The sequence below is a fragment of the Macaca thibetana genome, chromosome 3 (genome assembly GCF_024542745.1).
Source record: "Macaca thibetana thibetana isolate TM-01 chromosome 3, ASM2454274v1, whole genome shotgun sequence".
Taxonomy (NCBI): Eukaryota; Metazoa; Chordata; class Mammalia; order Primates; family Cercopithecidae; genus Macaca; species Macaca thibetana.
The window spans coordinates 161091045-161112957 of record NC_065580.1 but is presented as its reverse complement, the minus strand read 5'-3'; the positions used below and the strand labels follow the sequence as shown (position 1 = coordinate 161112957).

General features: G+C 42.9%; 1 long non-coding RNA gene across 1 annotated transcript in view; it reads right to left on the bottom strand.

Moving 5' to 3' along the window:
* LOC126951566 (uncharacterized) overlaps positions 1-4738 on the bottom strand; it is a 406759-nt gene extending 402021 nt beyond the window's left edge. Inside the window, exons 1-2 of the long non-coding RNA XR_007724529.1 lie at positions 4682-4738; positions 2107-2260 (exon numbers count right to left, since the gene is read on the bottom strand). This is a non-coding gene — a long non-coding RNA (uncharacterized LOC126951566). The remainder of the gene's footprint in view (positions 1-2106; positions 2261-4681) is intronic.
* Between the last annotated feature and the right edge of the window lie 17175 nt (positions 4739-21913).

The window sequence follows — 21913 nt, the reverse complement described above, 5'->3', positions numbered from 1 at the left end:
GAAGGAAAGAGTGAGCTCTAGTTGGGAAAAATCAGAAAAGGGGATGGCATATGAAATAAGCCAGCAGAGAAGAGGTTATGTCTTAGGCAGCCACAAATGGGAACTAAATTCTTGGTGCCAAGGACAGCAAGCAAAGGTGAGAAACCGAGGAGGTAGGGCATGTTCAACTAAAGCTTAAGATGGCATGTGTTCATATGGCAAAACAGCACACAGTGGGACAGGAACGATGAAGCATGTGGCCGATAGCCTTGAAGACTACCCAAAGAGTGGGCATCTATTTGACAGCAAGGAGCATTCATGACCTTCGGCACAGGAGTAAGATGCAAAGAGCTACACTCTAAGTAGGTTAGTGCAGGAGCGGTGTGAGTTATCCAGGCCAGCAGGGCTTTTAAGAAATGGCCTTCAATAGCCTGGTTGAGAACCACTGCTCCAGAACACAATCACGCCTGGTGCTAGGGTCTATAGTATTGCTTCAGTGCTACCAAAATTAATATGGTGGGCTTGGCAGGTGTTAATCTGCTGCCCTGAGAACCTATCATAGGTCCATAGATAAATGCAGTTTCAAGTCAGTGCCTTATAAACAACCTTTGAAGACAACCCATTTGTGAGTTATATACTGCCTTCCAAATGATGAAGATTTGCTTCTTATCTTTAAGGGGTGTTTCCACTTTTAAAGAGAACTTGCAGTCTATTAGAAAAGATGGCAGAATTTTAGACAAAGGATCCAGAAGCTCCACACATGAAAGTATTTACGTCCACTTGCTCCCATGACATCAGGACAAGAACATAACTCACCATGGAGGTCCCGCTGCTACACGACAGCCAGTCTCTAGGAACCTTACACACATACACAAAGTTGATATGTCTTTAAAATCCATAAAGTCTTCACAGAGTTAATGTTACTGGAAAATTGTTCTCTCTTTTTAGAACATTAGTCCCTAAGGACAGACTACAGGGAGAAAAAATCTTTTTATGAGCTTGCCCAAGAAAATTATTACACCCCAAAGTCCATCATGGTTATGAAATTCCATTGCATCTGTCTCTTATTTACTTTGAAACCAACATTCTAGATCTACTTGATATACTCAATGCAAAATAATAGTTCTGTTTATTTTTATTTGGCTTTAAAGGACAAAAGTAGGAGAACAAGAGGGATGAGGTCTCAGTTAATGATCAATAAAATATGGCAGAAGTTGACATCTACCTGAGATAAATTAAAATCAAATCTTTGTATCTCTTTACTGTCACAGGGTGACACTGTCAATGGATCCTTTCTTCTTTCCAAACAAGATATTTATGTCTTTCTATATTGACAATTAATATTCCATATTAATTCGGCTCATGCCTATAATCCCAGCACTTTGGGAGGCTGAGGCAGGAAGATCACTTGAGCCCAGAAGTTGAGGATGAGCCTAGGCAACAAAGGGAGACCCCAGATCTACAGAAAAATAAAAAACTAACCAGGCATGGTGATGCACACCTGTAGTCCTACCTAATCAGGAGGCTGAGGCAGGAGCATTCCTTGAGCCTAGGAGGTCAAGGCTGCAGTGCGCCAAAATCACGCCACTGCACTCCAGCCAGGGTGAGAGAACAAGAACCCCTGTCTCAAAAAAAAACAAACAGACTCAACAGCCACTGGTCAAAGTGACTCAACCTGAAGATCTCCCTCTGGTCAAAGATGGGGCAATTTGAACTCTCATAAAGATGAGAATTACAATGGATTAAAATGGATCAAATAAGTTTAAATCCATGAGTTCATAAAGATATTTTTTCAAACCTACTTGATAAACTTTTGAAAATCAACAGCATTATCTTGAAAACTCAGTAAATACAAGGAAAATGTAAAACATTTATTTTAGATTCCTTTACGAACTAAGCCACTAAATAACCAACTAGTAGATGAAAGGAAGAATTTTCTGATAAAATCATTACAGCTAACAAATCAAAGCAGAGTGACAGAATCAGAACATCACCATTCTGCACCCTGCAGTGAATGAATGGATCTAGGCAATGTGCATCACATCCACCAACATCAAAAACAAGGAGCCAACAAGCATGTGAAAGAACACAGTCCCACCTACAATCCGCCAGCCCAGGAGGCTGTACCTGAGGCTGCTGAAGCTTCCGGATCCGGCTGCCAACTTCTAGGAGGGCAGAAAACCGAGGAGCATGTTAACCTGCAACATGAGTGCCCAATCAGCCAAATCCAGATTGAGAACCACTCCATGGGTCAGATGGCCCAGGTTCTTCAATACATAAACTGTAAGAAAAACAAACAGATGGAAGAAAACTTGTAAGTTAAGAGAGAGCAGACAGACAGCAAAACACATATAAAATTATGTATCAAAATTTTATACACACACATCTAGGCTTTTTTAACGGGAAAAACTACAGCATTTAGAGCTATGTGTTTTTAATTAATCCAAAAAGATGCAAAGGATGTTATAACATAATAGCCAGGACAGTGATTACTTTGAGCAAAAGCAAGGAAATTTCTAGAGTAACTGAAAAAATTCTAGTAAAATAAAATGGTCTAAAAATAAATTTAAAAGTAAAATAATTATTATTATACGTTAAGTTGTAGGGTACATGTGCACAACGTGCAGGTTTGTTACATAGGTATACATGTGCCATGTTGGTTTGCTGCACCCATCAACTCATCATTTACATTAGGTATTTCTTCTAACACTATCCCTCCCCCAGTCCCCAATCCTCTTGCCCGGTCCCAGTGTGTGATGTTCCCCACCCTGTGTCCCTGTGTTTTCATTGTTCAACTCCCACTTACGAATGAGAACGTGCGGTGTTTTGTTTTCTGTACTTGTGATAGTTTGCTTAGAATGATGGTTTCCAGCTTCATTCATGTCCCTGCAAAGGACATGAACTCATCCTTTTTTATGGCTGCATAGTATTCCATGGTGTATATGTGCCACATTTTCTTAATCCAGTCTATCATTGATGGACATTTGGGTTGGTTCTAAGTCTTTGTTATTGTGAATAGTGCTGCAACAAACATACATGTGCACATGTCTTTATAGTAGCATGATCTGTAATCCTTTGGGTATATACCCAGTAATGGGATCACTGGGTCAAATGGTATTTGTAGTTCTACATCCCTGAGGAATCGCCACACTGTCTTCTACAATGTTTGAACTAATTTACACTCTCACAACAGTGTAAAAGCATTTCTACTTTTACACATCCTCTTCAGCATACGTTGCTTCCTGACTTTTAATGATTGCCATTCTAACTGGCGTGAGATGGTATCTCATTGTGGTTTTGATTTGCATTTCTCTGATGACCAGTGATGATGAACATTTTTTCATGTCTCTTGGCTGCATAAATGTCTTCTTTTGAGAAGTGTCTGTTCATATCCTTTGCCCACTTTTTGATGGTTTTTTTTTTCAAAAATGATGAAAATGAAAAAAAAAGTTATTTTTAAAAGATTTTCAAAAAAGGGAATCCATTACAATTAGGGATATGACATCGTGAAACCCTTATGATAGACATCTATGAAAAGAAACATCTAAAAGCCTTGAAACTTTCATACCAAACCACCAACTCTGAACGGCGGGTGGCCCTCAGGGTCCAGGAGTAAGACGGGGAGGGAACCAGGAGACTCAGCACAGGAGCAGGTTCATGTTTTGCTCAATATATTTTTGTTCTGTTTGCATTCTCACAAGCAACTTTTCATATATTATTCATATAGATTAAATGACTCAATCAATCTAGGAGTGAGTGAGCTATCAATTGCCCAAGCAAGTGAGTGAGTGAGCAAATGAATAGAGAAAGAAAAATGTATCCCAGTGTCATAGGCAGGTCCTCATAAAATCATGTACAGTAAACTACAAAGAAGAAAACAGATGATGCAAAATCTGATCAACTCAGACATTTTAGAGCCGTATATTTGAAGACACTTAAGTCCCTAGCCAGATTCAATGAGATTATACACTAAAATTTTATAAATGAAAATTTTACAAGGTAACTTCATCGACCAGTCAAATATGAGTTCAGACCCAGATACCATCTTAAATGATCCCTGTGCCCACCCTAATACCATCCTGCCTGCCCTCTGGGACCCTCCAATCATGAGACCCTAACTAAGAAGTCTTGCTGCCCAGGCTGGGCATGGGGACTCCAGGCTGGGCACAGGGACTCCCGCCTGTAATCTCAGCACTTTGGGAGGCTTCAAGGGAGGATTCTTTGAAGCCAAAAGTTAACACCAGCCCTGGCAACACTGGGAGACCCTGTTTCTATAAAAAATTTAAAAATTAGCCAGGTGTGGTGGTACGCACCTGTGGTCCCAGCTACCCAGGAGGTTGAGGTGGGAGGATCGACTGGGCCCAGGAGATTGAACCTGCAGTAAGCCGTGATCACACCACTGCACTCTAGCCTGAGTGACAGAGCAAGACCCTGTCTAAGAAAAAAAAAAAAAAAGAAGTCTTGTTGCCCCTTTAAATTTCATCATCCCCAGAGTATTAGAAAGCACATCTCTGAATCCATCCAGAATTACTTCTTTGCAAATATTCCAAAAACAAAAAAGGCAGGTATGGTAGCTCATGCCTATAATACCAGCACTTTGGGAGGCCAAGGCAGGCAGATCACCTGAGGTCAGGGTCAGGAGTTTGAGACTAGCCTGGCCAACATGATGAAACCCTATCTATACTAAAAACACAAAAATTACCTGGTCATGGTGGCAGTCGCCTATAATCCCAGCTACTCAGGAGGCTGAGACAGGAGAATTGCTTGAACCCGGGAGGCAGAGGTTGCAGAGAGCCGAGATCATGCCATTGCACTCCAGCCTGGGTGACAAGAGCAAAACTCCATCTCAAAAAACAAAAACCAGAACCAAAGCCTCTAACTCACTTATCAACCAGTATCCAAATTCAGAGTAGAGCAGCATTCTTTAAAAATTGAAGCAATTGAAAACAAAAAAAAAAAAAACAAAACAACTCTACCTCCAACCAAAAATCATATGTAACTCTGAGAATCCAAGTTTTCAGATGCTTCTCGGAGGGAGAAAGTGTTGCTTAACTTCTCTCAGCCTCAGTCAGGTTCCTCATCTATAAAATGGGAGGATAAGCATCCCCTGCCTCACCAAGGAGTTATGAGGACTTCATGAAATCCTGCGAAACCCTTAGCACATTGCTAGGCACACAGAAAATGCTCAGAAGATGTTTGCTGTGGTCTTAATATTTTTATTGAGTCATGTTTTAATTGTATTACCTTGGGTAAAGTCTGATAAGGCCAGATGCAGAACAGAAGAGATAAACTGGAAAGAGTTTTACAGATTTGCTACTCACTGCCCTGTGGGGAAAATGCAGTGGGCCACTCCACGGAGTGTTGGCCACCAGGGTTGACAGGAGGAGACAGTAGGAACAGGGAGGGCGTCTTCATTGAGAAGAAGCAGGGAGGTCGGGGGAGGCTGGGTAAGCAGGCTTAGCATTGGCTAGTCTGAGTCATTTCAGTGGACTCCCAGCCATTGGGGCTGTCCTGAGTTACCTGGTATCTGCCCCTGGGATGATTACGGCAGGTGGATAGTGGCTCCAAGTGTGAGACCCTAATTGTATTAGTCCGTTTCACCCTGCTGAGACTGGGTAATTTATAAAGAAAAAGAGGTTTAATGGACTCACAGTTCCATGTGGCTGGGGAGGCCTCATGATCATGGCAGAAGGAGAAAGGCACGTCTTACATGGCTGCAGCAAGAGAGAATGAGAACCAAGCAAAAGCAGTTTCCCCTTATAAAACCATCAGATCTAATGAGACTGATTCACTACCACAAGAACAGTATGAGGGAAACCGCCCCCATGATTCAATTATCTCCCACCAGCTACTCCTACAACATGTGGGAATCGTGGGAGCTACAATTCAACATGAGATTTGGGTGGGGACACAAAGCCAAACCATATCACTAATACAAGAGGTAGCTGGGAATACTGACGTCATCAGCTGCTCAAAAAGGGGAACTGACTGCTTCTAGCCAAGTCCTCAAAACTAGGCCAAAGCAGCATTATAAAATCTACATTATAAGGTAAAAGTCACACTACATAAAATCAGCCATTTTAAAATATAACATTCAATGGCATTTAAAATACTCACAATGTTGTGCAACCAACCACCACCTCTGTCTGGTTCCAAAACACTGTCATCATCCCAAAAGAAACTCTGGACTCATTAAGCAGTTACTCTCCATTCTCCCACTGCTACCACCTCATTTCCAGCCCTGCCAAATCCTGGCAACGACCAATCTGCCTTCTGTCTCTAAGGGCTTACCTATTCCAGATATATGATATAAATTTAATCATACCAAGTGTGACTATCATGGGCTGAATTACGCCTCCCTAAAATTCACATGTTGAAGCTCTCAATTCCCAATGAGACCATATTTGGAGATGGGGCTTTTTAAGAGGTAATTAAGGTTACATTAGATCATAAGGGTGGGGCCCTAATCCAATAGGAGTGGTGTCCTTATCAGAAGAGGAACACACGCCAGGGATGTGAGTGCACAGAGGAAAGGCCATGTGAGGACATAACAAGGTGGCGGCCATCTGCATGCCAAGGAGAAAAGCTCTGGGAGAAAACTAACCTGCCAACACCTTGATCTTAAAACTTCTAGCTTCAAGAACTGGGAGAAATCAATTTCTGTTCTTCAAGCTGCCCAGTCTGTGATATTTCATTATGGCAGCCTGAGCAAATTAACACAGTGGCCTTTTGTGTCACATAGCATAAAGTTTTCAATGCATTGTAGGAGGTATCAGTACGTCACTCCTTTTCGTGGCTGAATAATATTCCATTATATGTATATACCACGATTTTTTTACCCACTCATCCATTAATGGATATTTGGGTTATTTCTATCTTTTGGATACTGTGAATAATGCTGCCATGAACATTCATGTCCATCCATTTCTTTGAGTAACTGTTTTTAATTATTTTAAATACATAGGAATGAAATTACAGGGCCATATGGTAATTCTATATTTACCTTTTCAGGAACCAACAAACTTGTTATTTTTAAAGCATTCACTTCAGTGCCTATCACGTACAGGCCCTGTTTCACAGAGTGGGTGGAAATATCAATGAACCATCATCCCTGCCCTACTGCCTCTGTAGGTTCTCACTGTCTGTGAGAACCACTCCTCCAAAAGAAAAGCAGTAGGTATAATTTTCCATGGTATCTTAGTTTTATTCAAAATGAGTACCTGGGCAAACTCGTGACAATTGAACCTCAAATGTCAAAGTAGCCTTTGTCCTCCAAATATTTATATTTCAAATGTTTATGGGTAAATATACCTATTCTCTTAATTAATGATGATATCCTCTAAGTAGGCCAAACTTGACCTTCTATAGCATCAAATTAATAAAATATATTTCTAGGCCTCTGATCATACACATCCATGCATGAATGGATACAAAATGACAGAAAGGCAGAGAGACAAAGACTGGCAAGCTGAAGAGGGATTGATTAATAGAGTTCACAGAAACACGGTCAGGAAGAAAACATAGATCTCAGAGAACCTAAGCCAGGGCAGAGATTCAAAGAGGAGAACAACACAAGAATGCTAGGATGCAGAGAGGATCTACCAGTTTTGGAAGGAGGCAGGGTTAAGAGATGAGAGAGGAATGTTAGTTTCATGCCCTTGCCAATATCTTTCATAGTTAATTACACCCTGACAGCCAATAAATTCCTCTAATAGTTTTCATTGGAGAAACTATTCTTCTACCCACTCCTACAAATATGAAGCAGTGTCGCTGGTCCAGACTAGCTTCCAGAATCACCCAAGTGGTGCTGATTATCAATGGTGGGTGTGGACAACGGAGAAAACAAGAAGGCATTTTTCTGAGAGCCCTTTTGGCAAAAATCACCATGTATGGTAAATACCAGATTCCACACATCAAGTGTCCTTATTTCCTAAACGAAAGAAATAACTAAGGAGTTTCTCTCTTTCTTGCTCTCTCTCTCTCTCTCTCTCTCTCTCTCTCTCTCTCTCTCCCCCCCACCCCCCGTCCCGCTTGCGCGCGCTCTCTCTCTTCTTACTCTCCCCACTCTCCCCAACCCCTGACCTGAGGATCCACACAATAGCTAACCTTGCTAATCAATCAACTCTCAAAGTCTATTTTTCAGAGACATGGGATTCCTCTTTCTCACCATAGAAGGGTTCTGATTCCACATATGTCACCTAAGACAAAAATTGAGTGTTTCAGAGAAAACAAGCTCACCCATCTCCAACCAGCACTTTCTCTCATGGTTTCGGATGAAGACCATAATATTAAGCATTTCTACAGTACCTTTCGTCTTCCAGTACTTTCCACACACAGCTCCAGAAAGGAGGGAGTGGCGGTAGGCTGACACATCACCTCCAAAACCCTAGACCACTGTTTTTCAGGTGGCTAGTCTACACTGTGACTGTTTAAATAAAGCAGAAACCAGATAAAAGCTCATTCAAAGGGAATAGTTATAGAAAGACAGTGAATTATCTACGGGGCAAACGAAAGTAATAAAATGTTCAAGTCCCCAAACGTAAGGCTCATCTCTGCTAAGGGTGAGTGACTGTGGAGTCAGGCATGCCTGTTTCAAATTCTTATCCTGCCACTTACTATCTCCATATCCTCTGAAAGCATTAATATTCTCATTGGGGAAAAAATGGGAGAAATTACCTACCAAATAGGTTTAAGTGAATTAAGGTCTAGCCTAATGATTAGTAATGGTGGTGGCAGTAATAATAATATGCCACACATCAATGACCCAAATTTTAGAGTGTAATTTATTATGGTATAGAGCTAAATATTCCTAAAATATTAAACAGTTTGGAGACCCTTAAAAGTGTTGAAAAAGTAATGTGTTTTCACTTTTGAGCAATTTGCAGTTTGGTTTTTCAATGGTTTTAAAGTCTCTGCAGCTGACAGCAGGGCTTTATTCATGCAGCACCAGAGGGTAAGCCGAGGCCCTTCCATGCTTGTGGAAGGATATCTGGGTGCGAGAGATGTGCCATGTTATAACCATACAGTCTTCTCCAATCCACCACCACGTTCACCACCACTATTTCCTTTCTGGGCAGACTTGGAGGTGGCGTTATTTGTAGAAGGAATTTCTCCAGAACACAGAAAGGCTTCCCAAGAAGTACTGATTTAAGGATAAAAGTTGTTGGTTAGATTTATGAGTGAAGACAGGAGTGAAGAATGTGGAGGCTTACAATTGCTTTCTCATCAGCAGAGAACTTAGACATGCAAAATAACTTTTTAACCTTGTAGATTTAGGACAACATCTCCCCTTGAATACAACTAACCAAACTGGGCCTGCTAGAATTTTGAATGTCCAACTGGATGTTCACCGATGGCTTTAAAATTCTATCTCCAGCACAGATCTTGCCTATGAATTCCCAAACCATCAATTCCACCTGGGCATCTCAAATTCCACATGTCCAAGTCTGACCTTATCATCATCTTCTCAAATCTAGGCCCGTCTTCCCCACTTCCTTTGACTCTCTCTCAGTGCAACTTCCTGGATCTGGTCTCGCTGGGTAGAAACTGAGGGATCATCCTTGGCACCATTTTCTCCATCTCTGCAACATGCATCACAGGCAACCCATCACCAATTCTTGTCCATTTGCACTCCAAATAACCATCAGGTCTCATTACTTTTCTCCAATTCCATGGCCAACAACCTACAGGCCCAGGAGACCAATCTTTGCTGCATGAACTAGCCCTCCAGCATCTGCCTTGGCCCTGTCCTATTCTCTTCCTCACAGTGACCAGAATAATCTTCTCAAAACTCAAAGTTCTACCTTAAAACCCATCTGGAAATCCCATCGTCCTTGAGTAAAGAAGAAGATCCTGAGCATGGCCTAGAATGCTCACCATGCTCTGAACTCAGACTTCCCTACCCTGAGCTCCAGCCAGAGAACTTCAATTTTACACCCACTCACGCCAAAGGGTATTTATCTATCCATGTTCTTCCTCTCAGAGGCTCTCTTTCCCCTAACTCCCTCTTCCATCCGAACGATTCCTACTTTCCCTTCAAAGCTTCATGCAAAAATCGCTTTCCAAAAAAACTGACTTGGTCAGGTTCGTTGGTTCCATATGGTCCCATGTGCTCATGGAACTGTATCTCTCTTTCATTGATCTCCTTTCAGTCTGCCTTGATTCCCTCACAACACACTTGTGCCCGTGTGTCGCTGTGTGTCCCCTGCTAGACTGTAAGGTCAGTGAGAGCAGGGACTATGTCTGGTTTGCCCACCATTTTAGCCTCACTGCCAAGCCCACTGCCTAGTAAAAACAAGGCACTTGGTGAAAATAGATGTTGAATGAATGAATGAGTGAATGAATGTACAGAAGTATATGACACATCTAACAGCAGGATGGGGGAAATTTGAGTGTAACCTTAAAAAGAGTTCTTCTATAAGGCCGGGTACAGTGGCATGCACCTGTAGTCACTGCTCAAGAAACTGAGGCAGGAGGATGGCTTGAGCCCAGGAGATGCACGCTGTGGTGTGCTATGATCATGCCCATGGACAGGACTATACTCCAACCTGGGCAACAAGCCAGATCCCATCTATTTTCAAAAAAACTTTCTGTAAGATAAAGTCTCAGAACATGGCAAAGGAAGGGCAGAGGGGATATTGTTTCCCAGGAAAATACTACAGCAAATTTGTAGGAAGAAAAGGTGCAAACACTTGGGTACCCTCCCCTCACATCACCCCTTGGAATCTCAGCTTTCCAACTGAGGAAGTAGGGGTGGTAGTGCTTGGAAGAAAGGAGGAAAATGTTGCAAAACATTCTAAAGCTATCAGGACAAAATGTATACGTGCCAGAGAACATGAGGTAGAAATTGTACTTATCTATAGTTTTAGAAAATGAGCAAGGAGGCTGGGCGCAGTGGCTCACATCTGTAATCCCAGTACTTTGCAAGGCCAAGGCAGATTGCTTGAGGTCAGGAGTTCAAGACCAGCCTGGCCAACATGGTGAAACCCTGTCTCTATTAAAAAACACAAAAATCAGCAGGGCATGGTGGCGTGTTTGTAGTCCCAGCTACTTAGGAGGCTGAGGCAGGAGAATCCCTTGAACCCGGGAGGTGGAGGTTGCAGTGAGCCGAGATCACACCACTGCACTCCTGCTTGGGCAACAGAGACTCCATCTCAAAAAAAAAGAAAAGAAAATGAGCAAGGAGATTTCAAAAAACACCCATGCATTTTATATCCCTTACAAATCACATAGCTCCATCTTAAAACCCGTTGAAAATTTCTAATGAATGAGGAGAAACAGTCCTCAGCCCTCCTTCAAGGTATCCAAGGGAGTGAGACCAGGCAAAGGTTTTGTATGTCACAACAGCCACATCGTGTTCCAAAAGGAAGATGAGTAGAGATCTGTCCCACCCAGCAACAAAGAATTCCTCAGCAGAGAGCAGAACCTGATCTGCTTCCAGGCTGAGATTGCAGGAGGATGTTTGCCCAAATGCTGCAATGACTTCCAGTCATGCATTTGTTTGGTTTCGGTAATTACTTGTTCATTTAAAAAGAAAAAGAAATATATGAAAATGAACACTTCTCTCACATGTGTCCCTACATTTCAAATAAAGGTTTCATGAGGCATCTTGAAGGAACTGAAACCCTAGTAACGCAAGAAGAAAACCATCCTGCAGAAAAACTGGCACCCTCCCAAACAGCTATCATTCAGTTCTTTCCAGCACAAAAAGGGAAAGTTTATTTCTTTGTTTACCTTTAAAATTTCAACTTTAAAGCAACGTCAACAACAACCTGACATTGCATTTCAAGCAGAACAACAGCATTCTAAACTCCAGCGTTATAGAAAAGTGAAAAATGGATATGCGGCTGGTTTCTCTTGCCCCGGCTCGTAAGATTGAGAAAATGTTTGAAAAGTAAATCCCAATTACAGGTGGTGGTGTCGCACATTCAGCCTTCTCTTATCCCACCTGTCTTACTCTAGCTTCTCTACCTGGGCTACCTCCAAGCCAGCACAGAGCCCTTTTCTTCCAAGTTTGCTAAACTTTCATCTTTACCTCTCTGACATTTTCTTGCCTTGGCAAAATTCCTAAACCTTTCAGGGTGGTCAACAAACAGTAGGTGTCAGCCTAAGGGTTAAGAATTCATGCTCCCAGATGATAATCATCAGTAGATTGTTTTGGAAAATTAAATACACCTGGGCCAAGTTTCTTACGGCTGTACTCTTTGGAGATGTTTCAATTTATTTTTTAAAAAAAAAGAAGAAACAGTTCAAGAATGTGAACTTCATTTCTCACATATATTTTCCTAAGCTTCTTTTCTTTCCCCCCTTTTTTTTTTTTTTTTTTTTTGATATTTCACTATGTGCTTTGGCTTTTCCCCAGATTTTTAACTACTCTTGTCCTCTCTGACACGTGAAAAATGTTCTTGCATTCTGCCATCTTAGCAAGGGCATCGAATGACAAAAGAAACTTCATTCCAGAAGTCCTGATGGCACTATCGTTAGATCCAGACTCACCTATCTGCAGAGGCTTCCAGAGGCAAGGACCAACAGCACATGGCTTACCTGATAGATGGGGCATTCATTCAGGGATGCTCACTTAGTGCCTACCATGCACCAAACATTGTGCTTGCAGTGAGGCTCCAAGAAACTACTGGGGATGTTCCAGTTCTCCAGGAATTCCCCTCTGTTGTGAGTGATGGACTAGAACAGAAGTAGGCACAGGCCGTACCAGCAGAGCAGACACTTGTTATAGAGGGAAGGCCGGGAACACTGCTTGTGATGTGGCTACTGCTTCACTGGAGGGTGAAGGTAACTAACAGCCATTCCAGAGAGAAAGGCCAGCAGAGACAAAGGCACAGAAACATGAAAGGACAGAGGGCGATGGACACACAGATGTTTCTAGGTGGCCAGACCAGATCACAGCAAGAGTGGCAAAAATGAAACCTATAAATATCTGTTGAAAACAGATTATAATGGGAAAAAATTTTTGCAATCTATCCATCTGACAAAGGGCTAATATCCAGAGTCTACAAGGAACTTAAACAAGTTTACAGGGGAAAAAAATCAAAAAGTGGGCAAAGGATATGAACAGACACTTCTCAAAAGAACACATTTATGCAGACAAAAAACATGAAAAAAAGCTCACCATCATTGGTCATTATAGAAATGCAAATCAAAACCACAATGAGATGCTATCTCACACCAGATAGAATGGTGATCATTAAAAAGTCTGGAAACAACAGATGCTAGAGAGGATGTGGAGAAATAGGAATGCTTTTACACTGTTGGTGGGAGTGTAAATTAGTTCAACCATTGTGGAAGGCAGTGTGGTGATTCCTCAAGGATCCAGAACCAGAAATACCATTACTGGGTATATACCCAAAGGATTATAAATCATTCTACTATAAAAACACATGCACACATACGTTTACTGCAGCACTATTTACAATAGCAAAGACTTGGAACCAACCCAAACACCCAACAATGACAAACTGGATAAAGAAAATGTGGCACATATACACCATGGAATATTATGCAGCCACAAAAAAAGAATGAGTTCCTGTCCTTTGCAGGGACATGGATGAAGCTGGAAACCATCATCCTCAGCAAAGTAACACCAGAATAGAAAACCAAACAATGCATGTTCTCACTCATAAGTGGGAGTTGAACAATAAGAACACATGGACACAGGGAGGGGAACATCTCACACGAGGGCCTGTTAGGGGGTGGGAGGAAAAGGGAGGGAGAGCATTAGGACAAATACCTAATACATGCAGGGCTTAAAACCTAGATGACGGGTTGTTGGGTGCAGCAAACCACCATGGCACATGTATACCTATGTAGCAAACCTGCATGTTCAGCACATGTATCCCAGAACTTAAAAAAAGAAAATATATTTTGAGAGTTTTCAGGTGTCATGCTAAGGAGGTTGGATTTATCCTGCATTAAGAGGGGAAAACACAAGGTGAGCTTTCCATCTAGCAAGGGGTTCAACCAGGAGCTCTACTAGAAAATATAATGCACTGTGTTTCCCCTGTGGCTGGAAGAGAAGTGCACACTGGGAGAGCAGAAAGGAGAGCAAAATACCTTCCGACTGACGACAATTTGGGGAGCACTTCACAAAGAAGGTGGCCTTTGAGCAACACCTTGGAGGATGAGCAGAACTGAGCCCATGAGAGACGGGGTGAGGAAGGTGCTCAGCTGAGAGCAGAGGCACAGGTTGGTGAGTGGGCATGTCTTACTCAGGAAGGAGCTGGGGTCTTCTAGGCTTGGCCTATGGCTGTTGGAGGTTTGCAGCAGGAGAAAAGCTGGTAAGTTACTCTGAGATCCCACTGCGGAGGTCTTTGAATGCCTTGTTAAGGATGTTGTCCCGAAGGCAACAGGAAATCTGCAGGATTAGGATTTAGAAGTTAACTCCGGCAACACGGGTTGGATAAGGAGTCAGACCAGACAAGGACACTAGTCCAGAGGCCACTGCAAAAAACAGGCAACAGATGAGAAGAGCCTGGTGGCTGAGGCAGGGTGTGCTGGGGGTCATGCCGCCCAGCCTCCCGTGAAGCTGGGTGTGGCCCTGTGGAAGGTGAGCAGGAGGGGCGTGCCTGACTACCAGGCCTACCCATCAACGCTCCCAGAGGGCCTCTTTAGTACCTTTTTCCTTCCAGCTGGCAGGCATAAAGCTGACCTCAGAGTGGCCCTGGAAGCCCAATAAACACAGCTGAGCCTTCAGCAGCTTGAATCCCTGAAACGACTGCATGGACAGGGCCACACTGGTGACCAGCTGACTCACCCAGAACTGTTACATGACCAAAAACTAACCTTCTATTGGTTCTGTGCCGTTTTTTACTTTGGGATCTATTTATTGTACCAGCAAAGCATACCCTACCTAACATTGATGGTTAGATGGTACCGTGGAGATGGAAAGAGACCGTCAAAAGATATGGTACAGGTTAGTCCTCAAGACTTGGCTACCCATTTTAAGTGGAAGGTGAGAGTGAAGCGTGAAAGATGGCACCAACATTTGCAACCTGAATGAAGGGGCAGGTGGTGAGGCCATTGATCTGAGAGTGACCATGGGAGGAGAAGGCTTAGAGGAAGGCAATGAGATTCACCTGGGACCTGCAGAAGTTGGAGTATCTGTGGGGAGACCGGGGTGGGGCTATGCAGTGGGCAGTTAGGACCACAGTCATGGAGCCTAATCATAGAGGCCAGTAAAGCTGCCCAGTCACCTCCACAACAGCCCAGGCTGCCCAGGAGGCCTCCTTTTGTACTTTCCTCACACTACCAAAAAAATGCAGCAAATGTCAAAGACACACAGATTGTATTAATTATTTAAAATATCAGTGACAACAATAGGCGAGCTCTGAATGAGTTACAGGTGATAAATTATTCTGGGTTTTAAAAACCCCCACTCTGCCCCTGACTAGCATAGCAGGAAACTTAGTCTCTCAGGGCCTCTGTTTTCTTCCTGTGTAAAATGGATGCCTCTGTCCTTGCTGTGTGGCTGGGAGGAATAAATGGGGTGATGTAGTCACCAGCCCATTACACAGGGCTCAGATAATCACCGGTATGTGTGATTACCATAAGCCATTCTTCTAATATTGATAACAACAGCTGACATTGATTGAATTATTCTTCAGTGTTCCATCTGATCTACCCATTTAATCTTGATAACTCCTTGAGGTAAGTACCCCCATTTTCCCCACTCTATAGATGAGGAAATAGACCAGAGAGGTTAGGTAGCTTGCTCCAGGTGACACAGCTAACAGCAAAGCTGGGCGATGGCCCATGCAGGCAGAGTCTGGCTCAGGGGCTCTCTCCTGCCACATGACACATCCATGGCAGGAGGCACAGTCCTCTCGGGAGCACGGTGTCTCCTTCCTCCTCAGCCCTGACCTAGGATGCATCTCCAATGACTGCGAGCATTTGCTCATCATTTTCACGGAGCATTCAGCAGCAGAGCTGGCAGTTCTCAAGAGGTTCTAAGCGGTTATGGGAACCTCGACTCATTCTTGAAGAGCAGTTTCACAGTAACGGGAAAAAGTCAAGAATTCCAGAGAAATAAATGCCGGCTGGGCAAAATAACCCTGGGGTTTATACAATGCTCTTAATTTTTCAAAGCATGTCCACAGGCTGCATCTCATTTCCAAAGGGTATTGGATACAAGCCCTTCAAAGGCCCAGGGAGGGAACTATGGCACCCTGGCAGAGAATATGGAAACTCTCATGCTGGAAAGAGGCTGTTCACTGCACCTGGCCCTCCTCTGTCTCATGCTGAAACTTCATGAGCCACGACGACAAGTGCGATGGGAGAGAGGACAGAGATCGTCATTGTGGCTGCCCTGGCCCTCGCGTCAATTGCAGGACCCATCCCATTTGGAAATAGCACTGCTGCAAAGAACCCTCTCGAGAGGCTGCTGCCACTGTCATTGTCACTGGTCTCTTTTAGGCGTTCCTATTACTTGTTTCAGTCTGGGGACAAGAGCAGACTGGGGTGCAGGCTCTGCTACAATGTACTGAATGTTAAAGTACCAAAAGGCTAAAACCAGAGCAGCAGAATGATGCTTGGGAATACTCCAGGGCTTGGGGTAGCTCAGCCCCCAGTGCTCTGACTGATGGAGTGTAAATTCCCAAACGGGAGACCCTGCATGCTGTGCTGCCTCCATGTTACCAACAGGATGCCCAGGCAGTTTCAAAACCAAAGATGTGGAGGTCTTCTGTAGGGGAGGAGGTCTCTGACCCTGTCTGAGGGACCCTCTCCAGCACTGAAGCTGCCACGGGCATCGTGGCCAGTCCTCAGCCACCTCCCCAGCTCTCACCACTGGCATGCAAGGGAAGCTGTGTGTGCTGAGGCCTTTTCTCCATGCACAGATGGCCTCAGGCCCCTCTCAGGATTCTGCAGAGCTGGCAGAGGTCCCTCTCCCGGCCAGGATCCTGATTGCCAGACTTCAGCACCCATGAAACCCCACCCTCATCTTCCTCACACAGACTGAGAACTGCATTCACAGTGGGTTTACCCACTGACAGGTCTAACAGAGCACTTCCATCACAGGCATTTTTAAAAGCTGCCCAGGGGGTCTAATAAGCAACACCATAATCGATAAGACCCACTGATTCAAGCTCTTCCGTTTGCTGATGAGGAAGCCAGGCCCAGGATGTGAAAAGATTTTCCTGTATCACACAGCTACGAAGGAAACCCGGTCATCCCCCAGCATGACACAGATGCTGAAACAACTTCAATATTTTCTCTAGGTCTAGAGGAGGGACATCACCTCTTTCGGGGGAAGGGGTAAATTGTCTTTATTTACTTACACATAATACACATTTTAATGCTGAACATTCTATGGGATCTATAAGCTACTAGAAGTAATAAATGAGTTACCAAGATTACAGGATAAGAAAGTAATATACAAAATAGTACTGTATTTCTAAATACTAGCAACAAACATCAAAAATGGACATTTTAAAAACAATACCACTTATAATAGCATTAAATTTTTTGATACTTAGAGATAAATCTGACAAAAAGAATGTTCATCTATACACTAAAAACTGTAAACACTGCTAACAGAAATTTAAAAATCTATTAAATGGGGAGAAAGGCCACGTCTATGAGTTGACTCAGGATTGTTAAAATGTCAAATTAATCTATAGATTCAATGCAATCTCAAACAAAATGCCAGCAATATATTTGTAGATATTTACAAGCTAATTCTAAAATCAGTATGGAAAGCAAAGGGCCTCTTATAGCCAGAACAATTTTGAAAAAGAAATAAGGTGAAGAATTACACCTTATTTAATTGTGTTTGGGGCTTATGGCTTTTTAAATTTTTTAATCAACAGATAATCATTGTATATATTCATGAGGTACAATGTGATGTTTAATATATTCATACATTGTGGAATTATTAAATCAACCTAATTAATATATCCATCACCTCACCTATTTATCATTTCTTGTGATGACAACTTTTAAAATGTACTCTTTGCAATTTTCAAATGTGCCCTACATTATTACTAGCTATAGTCACAATGCTGTGCAATGCATCACTAAAACTTACTTCCCCTTTTTTTTTTTTTTTTTGAGATGGTGTCTCACTCTGTTGCCCAGGCTGGAGTGCAGTGGCACAATCTCGGCTCACTGCAACCTCCACCTCCCAGGTTCAAGCGATTCTTGTGCCTCAGCCTCTCAAGTAGCTGGGACTACAGGCGTGTGCCACTGTGCCTGGCTAATTTTTGTATTTTTAGTAGAGATGGGGTTTCACCATGTTGGCCAGACTGGTCTCGAACTCCTGATATCAAATGATCCACCCGCCTTGGCCTCTTCTCCTATCTATTAATAATTGAAATTGTACATCCTTTGACCAACATCTTTCCTCTCCCCCTCTTCTCCAACAGACTCTGTCTCCGCTTTGTCTACCTGCTTCAATGTGAATATTTCTCTTAGTTGTTCAGTATGCAGGAGTCTTTCACCTAGTTTCTGCTTTCTCTCAGGGAGAATTGATCCATATATAGGTGTTCATTAGGTGCATCCGTCAGAAAAGGGATAGTCAGGACCCTCCTACTCCACCATGTTGCTGATGTAACATCACCTCTTGATTTTAATCCTCCTTAGTGAACAATCATTGGTAACAGCAACTTCTAGCTCTCATTGGTAACAGCAGCTTCTCCCCTTAGCAAAGCAGACTTCATGGCAGGGAGTGCTTAGGCTCAAAGAAGGAGCAGCATTTGGTGATAAACAGGTGCTGGAAAATATTCAGAGCAGTAAGAGCAGAGGTGTGGATGCGGGACCTCCTGAGACCCACAACAGAGACCCAGAGTAAATCGTTCAATGGGATGAGCATAAGGCAGTGAAACAGAAAGGTGAGAGGCAGATTTAAATGATGTATATCCTTGTAACTATCCTTCAAAACTAACTCCCAATTACATTAATATGCTATATGGTAAACCTATGTGAGAGCAATAACGTAGACTCCCTGAGACTGACCCTGTATGGCAAACACATCTAAATGTGTGCTCTGAGCTAGGAAATCTGGCAGCGCCAAACCCGTAGATTTGTTCCTTTTCTATGAGGAACATCTGAGCTCCGAGCCTGGCCCATGGAACACAGGCCGTACTGGGGATCAAGGCCCTTTGTTTTGGGTTAAGTGAAAGTTGCCAGTTGAAGACTGTTAGAGGGAGGGTGCTAAGAGAAAATGTGATGTCAGCTGCATGCCTTTTGCAAGCAGTTGCGGTTCTAATACCCAGCCTGCCACCACTGGGCCACACAGTTCTCCTGTCTGGCCTGCTACCCCTGGACTCTCTCCCCTGCATGTAAGTCCCCAGTAAAACCCATGTCTCATTTGCTGGCTCTGGGCCTCTCCTTCAGCCTCTTGCATCTAGTGCCATCCCCACTGGAGTCAATAGGGACTCGACACAACACATGCATACAGAGATTTAAGTTACACCATGTGTAATTCTATCTTATAGCAGTTTCAAGAAGCCTGCACCCCAGGAGCATTGAAGGGGGATCAAATCTTACTAATCATAGGAAATAGATTCATCTAATCCTTTCCCCATTTCTTGTTTCTCTCATACCATTCAGGACATAGGCATGGGCAAAGACTTCATGTCCAAAACACCAAAAGCAACGGCAGCAAAAGCCAAAATGGACAAATGGGATCTCATTAAACTAAAGAGCTTCTGCACAGCAAAAGAAACTACCATCAGAGTGAACAGGCAACCTACAGAATGGGAGAAAATTTTTGCAATCTACTCATCTGACAAAGGGCTAATATCCAGAACCTACAAAGAACTCAAACAAATTTACAAGAAAAAAACAACCCCATCAAAAAGTGGGCAAATGATATGAACAGACATTTCTCAAAAGAAGACATTCATACAGCCAACAGACACATGAAAAAATGCTCATCATCACTGGCCATCAGAGAAATGCAAATCAAAACCACAATGAGATACCATCTCACACCAGTTAGAATGGCAATCATTAAAAAGTCAGGAAACAACAGGTGCTGGAGAGGATGTGGAGAAATAGGAACACTTTTACACTGTTGGTGGGATTGTAAACTAGTTCAACCATTATGGAAAACAGTATGGCGATTCCTCAAGGATCTAGAACTAGATGTACCATATGACCCAGCCATCCCATTACTGGGTATATACCCAAAGGATTATAAATTATGCTACTATAAAGACACATGCACTCGTATGTTTATTGCAGCACTATTCACAATAGCAAAGACTTGGAATCAACCCAAATGTCCATCAGTGACAGATTGGATTAAGAAAATGTGGCACATATACACCATGGAATACTATGCAGCCATCAAAAAGGATGAGTTTGTGTCCTTTGTAGGGACATGGATGCAGCTGGAAACCATCATTCTTAGCAATCTATCACAAGAACAGAAAACCAAACACCGCATGTTCTCACTCATAGGTGGGAACTGAACAATGAGATCACTTGGACTCAGGAAGGGGAACATCACACACAGGGGCCTGTCATGGGGAGGGGGGAGGGGGGAGGGATTGCATTGGGAGTTATACCTGATGTAAATGACAAGTTGATGGGTGCAGCACACCAACATGGCACAAGTATACATATGTAACAAACCTGCACGTTGTGCACATGTACCCTACAACTTAAAGTATAATAATAATAAATAAATTTAAAAAAAAAAGAGAAAAAAATAAATAAATAAATAAATTATTAAAAAAAAAAAAAAGAAATAGATTCATCTAAAGAAGAATTTTCCAATTGTTGGAGCTTTTCTTAAAAGGCATGGGCTGCTGACAAAGTAAAGAGCTCCCTGTTGCTTAATGCATTCAAGCAACTGGATGCATTCAAGATGGGCTGGATGACCATCTGCCTGGAAGGTCAAAGAGATTTTTACCTTAGTAGGAAGCTGGTGGGAGGACTTTTAAGGAGGCTTCCAATCATGACAGATTGTGGTCTTTTGGGTAAGAACTAAGGCTTCACCTGGGTTTGAACCCCATCTCTGCCCCTTCCAAGCTGGGTGACCCGGGCAAAGCATCTAACCTCTCTGTTCCAGCTTCTTCCATAGTGAAATGGGGACATGTATCAGTGTCTACCTCATAGGGTGATTATAAGGATCAAACAAGTTGTTCCATATAAAGGGTCATGGACATTATCAATGTTGACTAAATGTTGGTCACTGTTATGATGGCGTTGTTATTATGGATTGTGATTCCCCAGCTTTCATTCAAGGAGATACCACTGAAATGGGCTGCGCAACACAAGACATTCCTGCAAGCACAGACCAGGCACAAGATACAGTGTCCTTCTGACAGCTCTTTTTTCCCTTTATCAAAATGAAGCATACAATGAATGGGAAAAAGATGAGACACAGACTTTAAAAATCAATATCCTTATAACCATTCTTCAAATATAATCACTAATTATATTAATTATATTAATACTTATACAGAAGTGTAAGTCTGGTCTATCTTATTAGATAGAATTCCAATGTGAATCCACCTTCAACCCTTTGAACAGCACTTCTGGTGAGGGAGGGTGGAAATTCACACAGGGGACCCTCCCTGCATTTCCACTCTGGCTCCCAGATGCAGCACTTTTCAGAGAAGTTTGCCTTGAACTTCTATGCACCTCCTCCCACCCCCTGCGAATTTACACACAGAGCACCTTTGTGAGCCGTGAGCGGGAGACTGGGCACAGGCAGAGCACAGAGAGGGCTTGTCAAAGTAAACGAGTTGATTCATGTGCAAAAATCCCCCGACTGCGTTTACAGATTAAATTGGAAAAACTTTCAGCTGCTTTTGGTTGAAAATTCCACTCAAGTATTTCACTTGATGCCCGTGCCTTGGGCACATGGCGTTCCAGTGCTTGAACAATAGTCTGCACGTGCAAACACAAAGCTCAGCGGTCTGTGAGTGGCATGTGGCTTCAAAAGGTCTGTGTCATCTGATGGCCAATAGTT